Genomic DNA, 13,599 nt, shown 5'->3' with positions numbered 1-13,599 from the left:
CCTGGCAGGGCGCTCAGGGCCTGGCCCAGGCTGGCCCCAGAAGCTGCGGCTGCCCCCGCATCCCTGCAAGTGTCCCAGGCCGGCTCGGCCATTGGGGCTTCCTGCCCAGGAGGGCTGGGCTGGGCTGGGCTGGGGCTGCTGAGGGCGGGATGGGCTCTGCCTGAGACAGCTGAAGGCTGCGCATGATGAGGCTGAGGGGACCCCGTTCCTCAGTGGGTTCTGGGGTATCCCACATTCCTGAAGGGATCTCAGGGTATGTCCCGTTCCTGAGGCAGTTTTGGGGTGCCCCCAATGCTTTGGGAGAGGTTCTGAGAGGGGGGCTCTGGTACTTGGAAGGGGGACCTATTGTCAGGGATGTGGGGAGCCCATTTTGGGAAGGATGCTGCTGTTTGTGGCAATGTTGAGAGGTTCTGAATGGGCTGTGGGGCCCTGGCTCTCATTTTGGGACTTGAGGTGAGCCCATGGGCACAGCAAGGGCTGAGGAGAGGTTCCAAGCTCCCATTTGGGATGGAGGGATTGAGCAGGAGCCTCCAATAAACTCAATGCCAGCCTCAATGTGTCGATGGCAGCCCCAAATGGCTCGATCCGTCAGCCCCAAGGCCCGGCTGTGGCGAGTCAGGAAGCACAGAAGGGGAATTGGTGTCCAGGAGGGGTGGGATGGGATGGGATGGGGGTTGGTTGAAGTTTGGGATTGATGGGGTGGTTTGGGCACTTGGAGTGGGGCATTTCAGGGAGGGAAAGCAGGAGCTGCTTTTGGGGAGGCTCCTGCTGCTTTTTGACAATTTTGGGGCCTCTATGTGGCTTCTGGGAAGTTGCAGTGAATTTGGGGAAGGTGCCGTAAACCCCCTGCAATTTGGGTGGCTGAGGTGAAGTCCCCACATTTTGGGAGGGTGAGAGGACCCCAACTGGGAGGGGATCCTGCTGCTTTGCACCCCTTCAATGTGGCGAGAAGCAGCCTGTGAGGGAGGGGGGGAGGGAAAGAAGGAAAGAAGGAAGGAAGGAATTCGGAAGGAAGGAAGGAATTCGGAAGGAAGGAAGGAATTCGGAAGGAAGGAATTCGGAAGGAAGGAATTCGGAAGGAAGGAAGGAAGGAAGGAAGGAAGGAAGGAAGGAAGGAAGGAAGGAAGGAAGGAAGGAAGGAAGGAAGGAAGGAAGGAAGGAAGGAAGGAAGGAAGGAAGGAAGGAAGGAAGGAAGGAATTCGGAAGGAAGGAAGGAAGGAAGGAAGGAAGGAAGGAAGGAAGGAAGGAAGGAAGGAAGGAAGGAAGGAAGGAAGGAAGGAATTCGGAAGGAAGGAAGGAATTCGGAAGGAAGGAAGGAAGGAAGGAAGGAAGGAAGGAAGGAAGGAAGGAAGGAAGGAAGGAAGGAAGGAAGGAAGGAAGGAAAAGAAAGAAAGAAAGTAAGAAAGAAAAGAAAGAAAGAAAGAAAGAAAGAAAGAAAGAAAGAAAGAAAGAAAGAAAGAAAGAGAAAGAAAGAAAGAAGAAAGAAAAAGAAAAAAAGAAACAAAGTAAGAAGAAACAATAAAAAAAAAAAGAAAGAAAAAAGAAAGAAAGAAAAAGTCCTAGAACAAAAAGCCAGTGCTGCCTTTCATAGCCCCTTTGCTCTCTAGGAACTAGAGGAAACAAGCTCGTGATACGCACTTTCTTTCTCAACTCCATCTAGCACATCCTTCTCGCAAGGTGGCAGAGTCCTTGGTGGAAGTGAAGCATCTCCAGCTGCCGTTCAGACTGAGACATGTGCCAGGACAGGAAACATTTGCTGACCTTCCCTCTTCCCTGTGCAACATGATTCTTGCAGCCCAGTCACTCTCGCACACTTTCGGGATCCCTGAGTCCAAGCACCTGAAGCTCCCACAGACAGACGTGTCAGGAAGGAAAACGTTCCAAAATCACCCCCTTCTCTTAGCAGCATAGAAATTGTGCACAGCACGCTGCGGCACTGAACCGTCCTTCTCAGATAGACATGCCATCACACTTTTCACTCCTGCAGCTCGGTTGAAAATGTCCACCAGCTGCTCCCGCAAGAGCAAAAGGTTCTCGAAGTGAAAGCCAGCTCTGGGCTGCAGCTTCTCCTTGCCGCATGTAAGCCACACCAAACTCACTGATGCACTCTGTCCTTCCCTTCTCAAACGAGTACACGGCGGCCATCAGGACACACCTGTGTCCCAGCAGCTGCGTGCCCAGCCAGGACCAGGAGCAGGGCTGGGGCTGCTGCCAAAGTTGCCCTGCCCCAATGACACAGCCGGGCTGAGGGGGGGCTGGATCAGGCTTTCTTGTCCACCTGCATGCCAGGAGGGAGCACAACATCTACCTGCATTCTCTGCAGCATGCCATCCTGCAGCAGAGCCATTCCCAAAGGAAGCCGTGAGCCCGTGACAAGCCAGTGCCGCAGGGGCATCCTAGCAGCACCTGTGGAAGCTGGGAGAGAGGAGCCCAGCTGGAGCAGGTTCCTGCCAGCATTAATCATCCCGTGGCTTCCCATCAGGGTCTCCTTGCTTCCAAAAGGCCCCAGAGTGTCACTGTAGCCCCTCCATTCCACCAGGTTCCACAGCGTCACTGTGGTGCCCAGGCTTCCGTCAGCTTCCCCAGCATCCCCACGGTCTGCAGGGATCCCCGAGCTTCTGTGCTGGTGTCACAGTGGAGCCAGGCTTCCGGGTAGGTCCCCAGCATCACAAAGGCTCTCCTGGCAGCCACGGGTCACAAAGCACCGTGGCTTCTGTGCAGCCCCGCTGGGTCACAATGGCCGCTGGCTTCCACGAGCCCCCGCAGTGTCCCAGTGGGCCCGTGGCTTTAGGAGTGGCTGGCTGGGAGTTGGTGCCCCGCCAGCGGCTGGGCGAGAAGCAGCAGGGACAGCGTGCGGACAGTGCCATGGCCACTTCTGTGGCCACTCGTGTCTCTGTCCCAGGCACAGCCGTGGTGGGGAACACCGGCTCCTTTGGGTGTGCAGCTGGCAGTGACGGCCTGGAGCATGGCTGCTCCCGGGGGACACTCTGGGGCAGGAGGCTGCTGGAGATTCATCCCCACACGCTGCAGCTCCTTGTCATGAGGTGCTCGGAGTGATTCTAAAGGCTCCTCCCACCAGGCACTTCTCTGGCTTAGAGCTGTTGAGCTGTCAGCGGGAATGCAAAGGCCAAGCTCGGGAGCCTTTTGTCCTGGTGCCTTTCGTGTGTGAGCAGTCCCTGGTGCCGTTGTCTTTGGATCCTGACTCTGGCAGAGGGAAGGCTTAGGATGGTGCCTAGAGCTGAGAAGGAAAGTGCAAGTTAGGGCAAAGGAGTTCATCTTGCTCTTGAAGTGTGGGTGCAAAGAGGAGTCTGCACTTGCAAGGGGAAGATGAGGGAAATCTTTTTGTCCTGATACCGTTGATTTGAGAGCAGGGAAGTTTCCAAGTTGCCTCTGCCCTTGGGGTGCTTTCGAGCTGGGCTCGCAGTGATTCCTTCTCCTGCAAGTGGGCAGCGCTATCGTGTGCTTGTTTCCATGAGCGCTGACAGTGGCCAGCAAAAAGCCAAGCGCTTGGCTGGCGCGGCCCCAGTCGTGTGTGAGCAGTGGGTGGAAGAGCTCGGCTGTGCATCCTGCCTCTTGGAGACAGAAAGGAATGGGATCCTGCATGGAGCAGGCAAGGAGGAGGAGGAATCGTTTTTGCTGTTGGCTGTGCAGTTTCTAGGCTGCAAAAGAAAAGGCAATTCCAGCACGGCCTCTTTCTTTAGAACCTTTTCTGTGCCATCAGCTGCTCAGCATGGAACTCCCAGCCTCTGAAATGCATCCAAAGCCCTGAAGATAGGCTTTTTCTCTCAAGCTCAGTGTACCATCTTACCCTCTCATTTTTGCATAGCCCAAACGCCCTTCCTAACATCCAGCAGCTGCTTGTCAAGAAAAAGTCCTAGAACAAAAAGCCAGTGCTGCCTTTCACAGCCCCTTTGCTGTCTAGGAACTAGAGGAAACAAGCTCGTGATACGCACTTTCTTTCTCAACTCCATCTAGCACATCCTTCTCTCCAGGTGGCAGAGTCCTTGGTGGAAGTGAAGCATCTCCAGCTGCAGTTCAGACTGAGACATGTGCCAGGACAGGAAACATTTGCTGACCTTCCCTCTTCCCTGTGCAACATGATTCTCGCAGCCCAGTCACTTTCACACACCTTCCGTATCCCTGAGCCCAAGCACCTGAAGCTCCCACAGACAGACGTGTCAGGAAGGAAAACGTTCCAAAAGCACCCCCTTCTCTTATCAGCATAGAAATTGTGCACAACACGCTGCGGCACTGAACTGATTTTGGGGGGTCGTGTGTCCCCCCCAGCCCCGCTGTCACTCTGCCCCTGCCCGGCTGCTCCCAGTGTTCCCAGGAAGGCTTCCCAGTTCGCCCCGGTCCCGTTTATTGGGGAACAGTGGGAAGGGACTTTGGGGGATCCCGCGCGGGGACCGAGAGTGGAGGGGGCGGAACCGGCCCCAGGATGGATCGGGAATGGGACCCCCGTGTGTCACCCGTATGTCGCCCCCCCCGGGGGGTCCTTGGGAGGCACCTCAACCCCAAATCGCCACCCAGCGAACCCCAAAGGCGCAGAGACCCCCCCCCAAGCCGCCCCACAGCCCCCAAGGACCAACCAAAATTCCCCGCGAGTGTCAGAGAATCAGAGAAGGCGCTGAACAACCTTCAGCCAATCAGAGCGCGCGGCGCTGGTGACTCACCAGTTGCCAGGCAGACCCGCAGCGCCCAGCGCTCCCCCCCCGGACCCCACCTGCGCCCCCCCTCGCCCCCAGCGCCCCCCGCCAGGGGAATTTGAGGAGGGGGCGCGTGGGGGGCTCCCAGGCCGGGCCCACAGCCCAGCCCTGCCCCAGCCCGACCTGCCCCGGCTCCATCCCTGCTCCTCCCGCGGGATGCGACCGCGCTGGGAAAACGGGGGGCCAAGGGTGGGCGCTGGGCCCGGGGGGAGCAGGAGAAGGGATGGGGGAGGAGGAGAAGGAGAAGGAGAAGGAGGCATCTTTTAATGGTATTTTATTGAGTCACATTTTTTAGAGACCAGGATCAATACTCCCCGGGCGTCAGGGCGAGTCCCTCAGGGCTCTGGGGCCCTGCTGCCGGCTCACCCCGTGCCAGCGCAGCGCCAGCGCTCAGCGGGGCTTTGGCTTCCCGCGCCCTTTCCCGTGCCCTTTCCCGTGTCCCCAGCCCACCGTCACCACCCCCGTGTCCCCAGCTCGTGCCCCACCCCTCCCCCTCTCCCGCTCTGTCGAGACATGGAGATTGAGAATTTCCCCACCATCCACCCCAAAGGTTCCCCCGAGGCCATTTCCTCTCGTCCTTTCCCTTGGCAGCAGAGCCCCAGCCCTCCTGGCTGCCCCCTCCTGTCAGGGACTTGGAGAGAGCCAGCTCCCCCCTGAGCCTCCTTTCCTCCAGGCTCAGCCCCCTCAGATCCCTCAGCTGCCCCTCAGAAGTCCTCCAGACCCTTCCCCAGCTCCATTCCCATCTCTGGACATGCTCCAGCCCCTCCATGTCTTTCTTGAAGTTTGAAGCCCAATCGCTACCCTGTCGCTGCAGGTGCCAAAACCCCAGGGAGACTCCTTGGAAATGGGAGGAGAGAGGAGCCCTTCAAAGGGAACCGTGTGCAAAAATGCTCCCAAAGGCCGAGCGGGTTTGCTGTGGCTGCGGGAGGAAGAGATGCTCCGGGACTCCGCCTCGGCCCCGGAGCGGAGCGGCCCGTGCTGCCCCGGGGCGCGCGGGGCTCGGCCGTGGGGCGCGCGGGGGGCAACGGACACACGGGCACCGGACACACGGACACGCGGACAAACGCTCCCAGCGCTTCAGCGGCAGCGGCAGCAGCGGCAGCAGCGGCAGCAGCGGCAGCAGCACAAGAGCAGCAGAAGAGCAGCGAGTCCACGAACCCTCTGCTAAGTCCCTTCTCCTGCTCCTCCTCTCCCTCTCCCAGGGTCTCGCACCCTGTCCCGCTCTCCCTTTCGTTCCCCAACCCCCCCGTCCCGCGGCCTCCCTCTCCCCGTGCCCGGCCGGGCCATGCCCCCGGCCCGGCCCCGGCCCCGGGCGGGGCTGCCCCCTCCCCGCCCCCGGGCGTCCCGCCGCGGTCCCGCCTCCGCCCGGCTCTCGCCGTCCTGGCTGTGGCGCTGCTGGGCGGGCATCAGTGCCTGGCTCCTGGGCACCATCGCCAGCCCCTGGCTCCGGCTGGCCCGAGCCCGACCCCCACCCCGACCCCGGCCCCGGCCTCGGCTCCTCCCGGGGCCCGCCGGGGACACAGGCGGCGCGGCCGCTCCCGCCGCCTCCGCAGCGTCTTCCCCGCTCCGAACTCCGCCGCTCTTGAGCGCGGCCGCCGGCCCCGAGCCGCCGGTGTCCGCTTCAAAAGAGGCAACATGTGGGGATGGCCGGCCCGGGGCGGTTGAGCGGCGCTCGGGGGCCGTTCCTGGCCCCGGGCCGAGCGCTGACGGCCGCGTCTCGCCGGCACGGAAGGCGCAGCAGGGCCTGAAGGAGCGCTACCGGCTGGGTTCGCTGCTGGGGCGCGGCGGCTTCGGCAGCGTCTTGGCGGCGACGCGGCTCTCGGACGGCGCCCCGGTGAGTGGCGGGGCCGGCGGCGGGCGCGGGAGGCGGGGGGCAAAGGAGGAGGAGAAGGAGCATGGGGCTCGGCAGGGCGGGCGGCGAGCTCAGCCCGCTGCTCCCCTTGCCTTGCAGGTGGCCATCAAACGTGTGCCGCGGAACCGCATCCACCATTGGGGCCAGCTGGTGAGTGAGCGAGGGGCAGCGGGAGAAGCCGGGGCGCGACGGGCGGGGATGAGCCGAGGCCCGGCAGGGTGGAAGCCGCCAGAACGCCTCGAGGGAGAGCGGCCGTGGGGCCAGCGGAGCGCGCAGAGCGTCCCCGGCTGGCTGAGGGCTTGCCGAGCCCCGGCACGGCATGGGCCCCGCTGACGGCATCGTGCTCCTCCCACAGCCCGACGGCACCCGAGCACCACTGGAGATCGTGCTGCTGGCCAAGGTGTCCGCTGGCTTCCCTGGCATCGTCCAGCTCCACGAGTGGCTGGAGCTCCCCAACAACGTGGTGATGGTGCTGGAGCGCCCGGAGCGGTCTCAGGACCTCCTTCATTTCATTCGGGCACGGGGCTTCCTGTGCGAGGAGGTGGCGCGGCACCTGTTCCGCCAGGTGCTGGAGGCCGTGCGGCACTGCACCAGCTGCGGGGTCCTGCACCGGGACATCAAACCAGAGAACATCCTGGTTGACCTGGCCACCGGGCAGGCCAAACTCATCGACTTTGGCTGTGGCACCTACCTGCAAGCCGCAGCCTACACCAGCTTTGCAGGTGAGCCCACGCAGGGGGAGGCTCCTGGGAGCGGCATCTCAGAGCCCAACAGCTCACAGCCCAAGGCGGCTGTGGCAGGGGGGATTCTCCCTTTTGCTGCCAGTCATGGCAGCCGGAGTCTTCAGCCTTGCTGCTTTTGAGCGGCGCTGGCTGAGGGGCCATCTTCCAGCCCTGCTGGCAGCCTTTGCCAGCCCCTCTGCCCAGGACTGGCGCTGGGGCTGGGGCAGCCAGCGCCACAGAAACACCCGTGGGAGGGGGTAGCAGAGAGGGGGGGCCAGAACCTGTGCTCCAGCCCGTTTGGTGTGCAGGCGAGACAGGGCTCAGACTGCTCTGCTGCCCGTGCTTGCCTTGGCTTAAGAATGGTTTCTGGGGCAGTGCAGGCAGGGAGGATGAAAGCGTGGTTTTTCCCCAGCACCAAGTGGGTTTTTCCTTTGCATGGAATGCTCGGGCCTTGCCAGGGCTTCCGCTGCCCTCTTGCGACACCGGCGGCTTCTTTTCCAACCCCCAGTCTGTACACAAGCCCCAGGTGCTGGCGAGAGGGCAGCGGGTCAGGCCGCGTGCCGCTGGTGCAGCCCCCGCATGCCCGGGGATGCTGGGGCGAGGCTCTGGGAGCAGGCAGCGTCCCCCTGAAGAACTCCATCTCTATTCCATAGGAACACCGTCCTACAGCCCCCCGGAATGGACGCACCTGGGCTGGTACCACGGCGAGGCAGCGACCGTCTGGTCCCTGGGCATCGTGCTGCACCAGATGGTCTGCGGGGAGCACCCTTTCAGGAGGGGCTGGAACAGCACCTGGGGCCGGCTCTCGCTCCCACGACGGCTCTCTCCAGGTGGATCCTCGTCTCTGCAGCACGGGGGGAATAGCAGTGCTGGGAGGCAGCAGCGGGCTCAGGAGCATCCCACCCTGGCAGCTGCTGAGGAGGTGGCAATGTCCTGCTCTCCTCCAAAAGAAAGAATTGATGGCAAAGTTTAGGCACAGCCCTGAGCACACGCAGCACGGCCTGGCCATGGCAAGAGTGGGGCAAAGCGGACAGGAGCCTTCTGCAACTGACTGGTGCTTTCTGCTTTCTCTGCGCAGAGTGCCAGGATCTCATCCGACGGTGTTTATCCGTGCTCTCCTCGGAAAGGCCCTCATTAGAAGACCTGTCCTGTGCTCCTTGGATGCAGGATATTCGCGTGCCATAGGAGAAGGGAGAGAGCCACACGCACGCTTTGAGCCAGGGAGCCGGTGAGTTCCAGCTGCACACGCGCCTTGGCAAGGAGCAGCAAAGAAAGGCAGAGTTTTTGTCCTGCCTGAATCGCTGCGCAGGGCTCCTCAGCTGGGCACGCGCAGCCCTGCTGCTGGAGCTGAGCTGCTCTTCCCAGCTCTGGTGGCCCCCGTGCCAGCTGCTTTTGCTTGTCCTGCTTCAGCAACAGCCGGGGCCCTGGGCAGAGCACTGACAGCCTGCTCCAGCCCCAGGGAAGAAGAAGCCCCTGGAGAAGCTGTGCCAGGTGCGGCTGCTGCTGCTGGAGACATGGAGGGTGACATCAAGGATGACAAGCTCTTCCTCCACCTGGCAAGCTGAAGATGATGGACTTCAATTGTGGCACCTTCTTCAAAGCCAGGCTCCACAGCGAATTTACAGATGAGTCCACACCCAGGGGGATGCTCCCAGATTTGGGCATTGCACGGCCTGGCCAGGAAGCAAAGGTTCCTCCCTTTGCTGGGGCGGAGGCAACCAATCCTTCAGCCGGCTGCCAAGCTGCTTTTGGGCAGGGTGGGCGGGATGGGCTGGGGTGCTTACGAAATGGGAGTCAGCCCCTGGCCCTGCCAACAGCCCCCACCACCCACTGTTCCCTGGGCTGGGGCTGGGGCTGGCAGCCCGACACAAACAAGCCCCCATGGCAGGAGCAGAGGTGGCACTCCAGGAGCTGTGCACGGGCTGCTTTGTTTTGCAGGAAAGGAAGGGCTTGGGCTGCTCCCCTCCCCTTGTTTGCTTTGGGCTCGCCGTGCCTGTTGGGGGGCAGTGCAGGGGGGAAGGGAGAAAGCGTGGGCTTCCCTCGCCCGTGGGTGGGTTTTTCCCCAGCATGTAGGGAAGGTTGGGCCTTGCTCAGGCCCCCGACAGAGAGAAGATTTTTTAGCTTTTTTCTTGTTTCTCCTTTTTGTCTGTAATGCCTTTTCTTTAATTTGTTGTTTTTCTTCAAGGAAGCGTTGTAGGTGGTGTCCAGTCTGGATCGGGAAGTGCTTGGGAGCAGCTGCGGCGTGGATGGGACGTGGCCTTGGAGAAGGCCGAGGACATGGCTTGGGAGCAGCTTTTCTTCCGGCGGCGGGTGGCGTGCGGTGGGTCCCCGTCTTCTTGGCACGGCTGGGATAAGGGCTTTTGGGAGATGGCAGCGAGCGCAGCAGCATCCCGCTCTGGGCAGCTGCTGAGGAGGTGGCTGTGCCACGGCCGGCTGCAGGCTGGGCACGTGTCCTGCCCTCCTGCTCTCCTGCCAAAGGCAGCAGGGACGGGCGGCTTCGGGCACCGCTCTGAGCACGGCCAGCACGGCCTGGGCACCGCGGGCGGCTGGGACAAGGGGGACGGGAGCCTTCAGCTGACGGGCGGTTTCTGCTTTCTCTCCTTGCAGCCGGGCTCTGTGGATGCTGAGGCTGCTCTGGGCTCCGCCAGGGCTCTGCTGCGGCTCAGCACCGGGCCGGAAGAAGCCAAAGAAGAACCGGTGTGAGCTGCAGCAGAGACGTGCCCGAGCATTTCGGCAACGCAGCTCAAGCCTGCAGAGTGCACGCCTCCAGGGGAAAACATGACACCCCCCCGCCCAAAATAAACTTGTTCAATAACTTGTGAAATGAAATCAATCTGGGATGACCCCAAATGACATTTTTCAGCTTGCTCAAGCTTTAGCTCAGCCCTTCTCTGCACAGTTCTCTGCCCCACCTGCCTTTACTTCACAAGTGCTCCCTCTTTTCCCCCAGTGAGTTGCCAGCTCAGGGCAGTCTCTGTCGCACTGTAGCCTTCCTTGATGCCCCTGACCACGAGGAGGAGCGAGCCCCAGGTTTAGGGACTCATCCTTTCACTGGCAGAAGAACAGCAATGTCTCAGAGGTCCGGTGAGATTTGAGCGTCATTCAAGAGCTGCTCTCCAGGCCTCAGCTCTCCTCACTGTTGGCTTCCCACTGCCACTTTTCCTCGTCCTTGCAGCAGGATGAGCTCTGGGAATCCCCTTGACCCTCGCCACTCCTGCCAGCCCAGCCACCCAGCTCAGTTTGGCTTAAGCTGAAGCTTCTCTGTCTCCTCTGGCACGGCAGTGCAGTTCCCTCTGCGGGGAGCAGCAGCCCCAGAGCACAGCAGGCAACAGCGCAGGCCGTGATGCCTTTCCCTGGTCTTAAAATCAAGAGTCATACACGGTTAGAAGGGGAAAAGGGATTTTACCTTGGTATTTATTTTTAAGGATCCGTAGGTGTTCACGTCCAGGTCATATGCATCGAGATGCACCCCGCCGAGTCTTTCCTGTGTCTCTGTGTCTCTCCTCCTCTTCTTCTCCCCCCAACATTGGGTATAACATTATAGGTGTTACTAATTAGCAGATCTATCAAAGATTCCCCAATGAGAGACTCAAGTGAGCCCCCCCTCCCCAAGGAACCTTCTCCTGGATGGTTCTATCTTGGTTTACAGAATATGTTCTGGAGAGGACCTTGGGCTCTGGGGCACACTGATCCCTAGCTACGAAGCTTCTAAAATGTTTAGCCTCTTAGCTTGACTAACAAGTCCAAGAATGTAGGCAAAAAGCACTGGGAATACAGAAGTTGTAAAAAGGTATAACAGGGGTAAAAAAGAAAAGGCAAAAATCTTCATGGCATCATTTCCACCCTTTTAGAGACTAACAAAACTCTACCTTGTCTAGTCTCTACTCTACTCTACCTTTCTAACCACAGAACCGGTTTACACAACCGGCTGCTCCACAGGAAATTACACAGATAATAACTACAATTACAACTATTATGAATATTTCTTTTACCCAGGCCCAGTTTGGTAACCATGAGGTGAGGGTATCAAAAATATGATCAAATTTTAAAGTGTTATTTTTAGAAGCCACTTCATGTAGAATTTGAGTTCCCTTCCAAATTTCATCCAAATCTTTCTTAATTCTTCCATTAAAATGCCAATCAATGGCCAGTGACCCTTCCCATCTAGGGGTGGTAACTGAGTACAGATCCAGCAATCGCTCTTATTAAGAATTTTGGACACATTTTGGACCACAGTCTTATGTAAATCATGGGGTGAACCCTGAACCATGGTTACCAGTTGGGCAAACAGCAAACATGTAAAAAACAGTTTAGACTGCATCTTTCTGATTTGAATCAGTCTCTGTCTTCTTGGTGATTTTGGGAGCAGAAGCTTTCTTCACCCTGGAGTAGTGAATCCACGGTCCCTTGCCAGCAACCTTGACTGCAGTAAAAGTGGTCAGCAAAACTTGGACTGGTCCCTTCCACTTGGCTTGCAAGGGGTCGCTGTCCCAGCACTTGATGCAGACCCGGTCTCCAGGCTGGAACGGATGAGCAGCTGTGTCCAATCCTATTGGTTTGGATAACACAACGAATCGCTGGAGCTTCTGCAAAGTGGAACTCAGAGCCATTAAATACTTTTGCAAATCAGTTTTACCTCTCGTATGAATTTCCCCTGGGATATGTGGAACCTGATATGGCCTGCCATATAATATTTCATAGGGACTGATGTTGTCCCTTCGCCTTGGCTGTATGCGGACTCTCAGCAAGGCTACAGGCAGGGCTTGAACCCACGTCATGGATGTCTCTTGACAAATCTTGCAAATCTGGGTTTTGAGGGTCCCATTTCTACACACATAGCTACTTTCTCTGGGTTGTCCCTGTACTTCCCAGTTGAGTTTTTCCACTGCTGTAATTCTCGATGCATATGACCTGGACGTGTGCACCTAAGGATGCTTAAAATAAATACTGAGGTAAATTCCCTTTTTCCCTTCTAACCGTGTATGACTCTTGATTTTAAGACCAGAAAAAGGCATCACCCTGAGCGTAGAACTGCAGCCAGGAGCCACCCGGCGAGGAGAAATCCACCCCCCTCCCACCGGGAGCTCTTTAGGGAGCGCTCCAAGTGCCCCTCTGAAAGTCATCCTGGAGAGCAGCAGCAACCAGGGATCCTGAGCCAGCTGCGCTGCCTTTGGCAGCACTTTGGCAAAGGGTCTGGAGCAAGGGCGAGGGAACAGTGAGTGTAACTGCTGCAGGGCAGGGATGAGGGAAGGGCCATTGACCCAAGTGCTGAAATGCTCCAAAATCCAGAAGGATGCTGCAGAACTGGGAAGCAACAAGTTCTCACAAGTGCTAAAGTGATGGAAGCCCTTTGAAGTGCCCTGAAGGAACTCGCAGGGGAACTGATGCTATAATAAGTAGGACCAGAAGGCAAAAATGTAGCACTGCTAGGAGATGGTCTATAAGCCCCACAGGCAATGGCTTAGGAAAAGATCAAGTATATATTTTACATATTCTATTTATTATATCTATTAAAATATATAGTATATCATACTATATAGGATAAATTGAATAGATGATAAATTAGTATGGATTATTTGATACCTTTTGATAAATTTTGAGAAATATTTTCAATTCATGTAGATTTGAAATATTTTTCCAACTTGGGAGAGTGAAGATGTACTGCTGTCCAAAGTCTTCTGCCCACACAGCAATCAGCCCACTCTTCTCGGCACCTCTGGGCTGCTGTTTGCACACAATTAGGGTGAATTCAACTCGACAGACCTACGAGTGGGGTGTCCAGCTTGTCACGAACGCTGATGTGGCAAGGCACAACACACAGCTCTCAAATCACTTACATTATCTCACGTGCTCTCTTTCCTGCTGGGGACTGAGGAACTCTTAAAAGCACCAAAGATACAGAAAAGAGCTGCAAAGAATTGGCATCTTACTACTGCTGGTATCCTCAGGTAGGAAAACCTGTTGGGTTTTTTAAGGTTGCAACTTTCCAAAAACTAGGAAAGCTGCTCAGCATCAGTACCCCCATTGTAAATGGTTTTATTGACTTGGCGAAACTGGAACGTTACCTTTGGACTCCATCCTTGGTTAAAATCACCTGCCCTGACCTGCAGACTAAAGCACCAGCAGCAGCAGAAGCTACGTCAGTCACTTCTCTCAAAAAGATGTCTTAAATTTGCAAGAAGAAAGGAAAACACGTCAGAATCTATGGATTAATGACTCGAAGAAATAGTCCAAAGAAGAACTCGGAAGAACTACTGGGAGAAATAGTTCCAAAGCAAAGGGCCGCAGCTTCTCTGCGACGCTCCTGGTGCTCCAA

General features: G+C 57.7%; 1 pseudogene across 1 annotated transcript in view; it reads left to right on the top strand.

The window, feature by feature from the left end:
- LOC309585566 (olfactory receptor 14J1-like) overlaps window positions 1-10,485 on the top strand; it is a 42,888-nt pseudogene extending 32,403 nt beyond the window's left edge. The window contains exon 2 of the transcript in view: window positions 10,459-10,485. The product of the transcript in view is annotated as an olfactory receptor 14J1-like (transcript). The remainder of the gene's footprint in view (window positions 1-10,458) is intronic.
- Window positions 10,486-13,599: the final 3,114 nt, after the last annotated feature.

This window comes from Coloeus monedula (genome assembly GCF_965178545.1).
Source record: "Coloeus monedula genome assembly, contig: HAP1_SCAFFOLD_73, whole genome shotgun sequence".
In the NCBI taxonomy this organism is placed as follows: Eukaryota; Metazoa; Chordata; class Aves; order Passeriformes; family Corvidae; genus Coloeus; species Coloeus monedula.
Note: the sequence above shows the minus strand (reverse complement) of the source record. Positions and strands in the feature narration are given on the sequence as shown.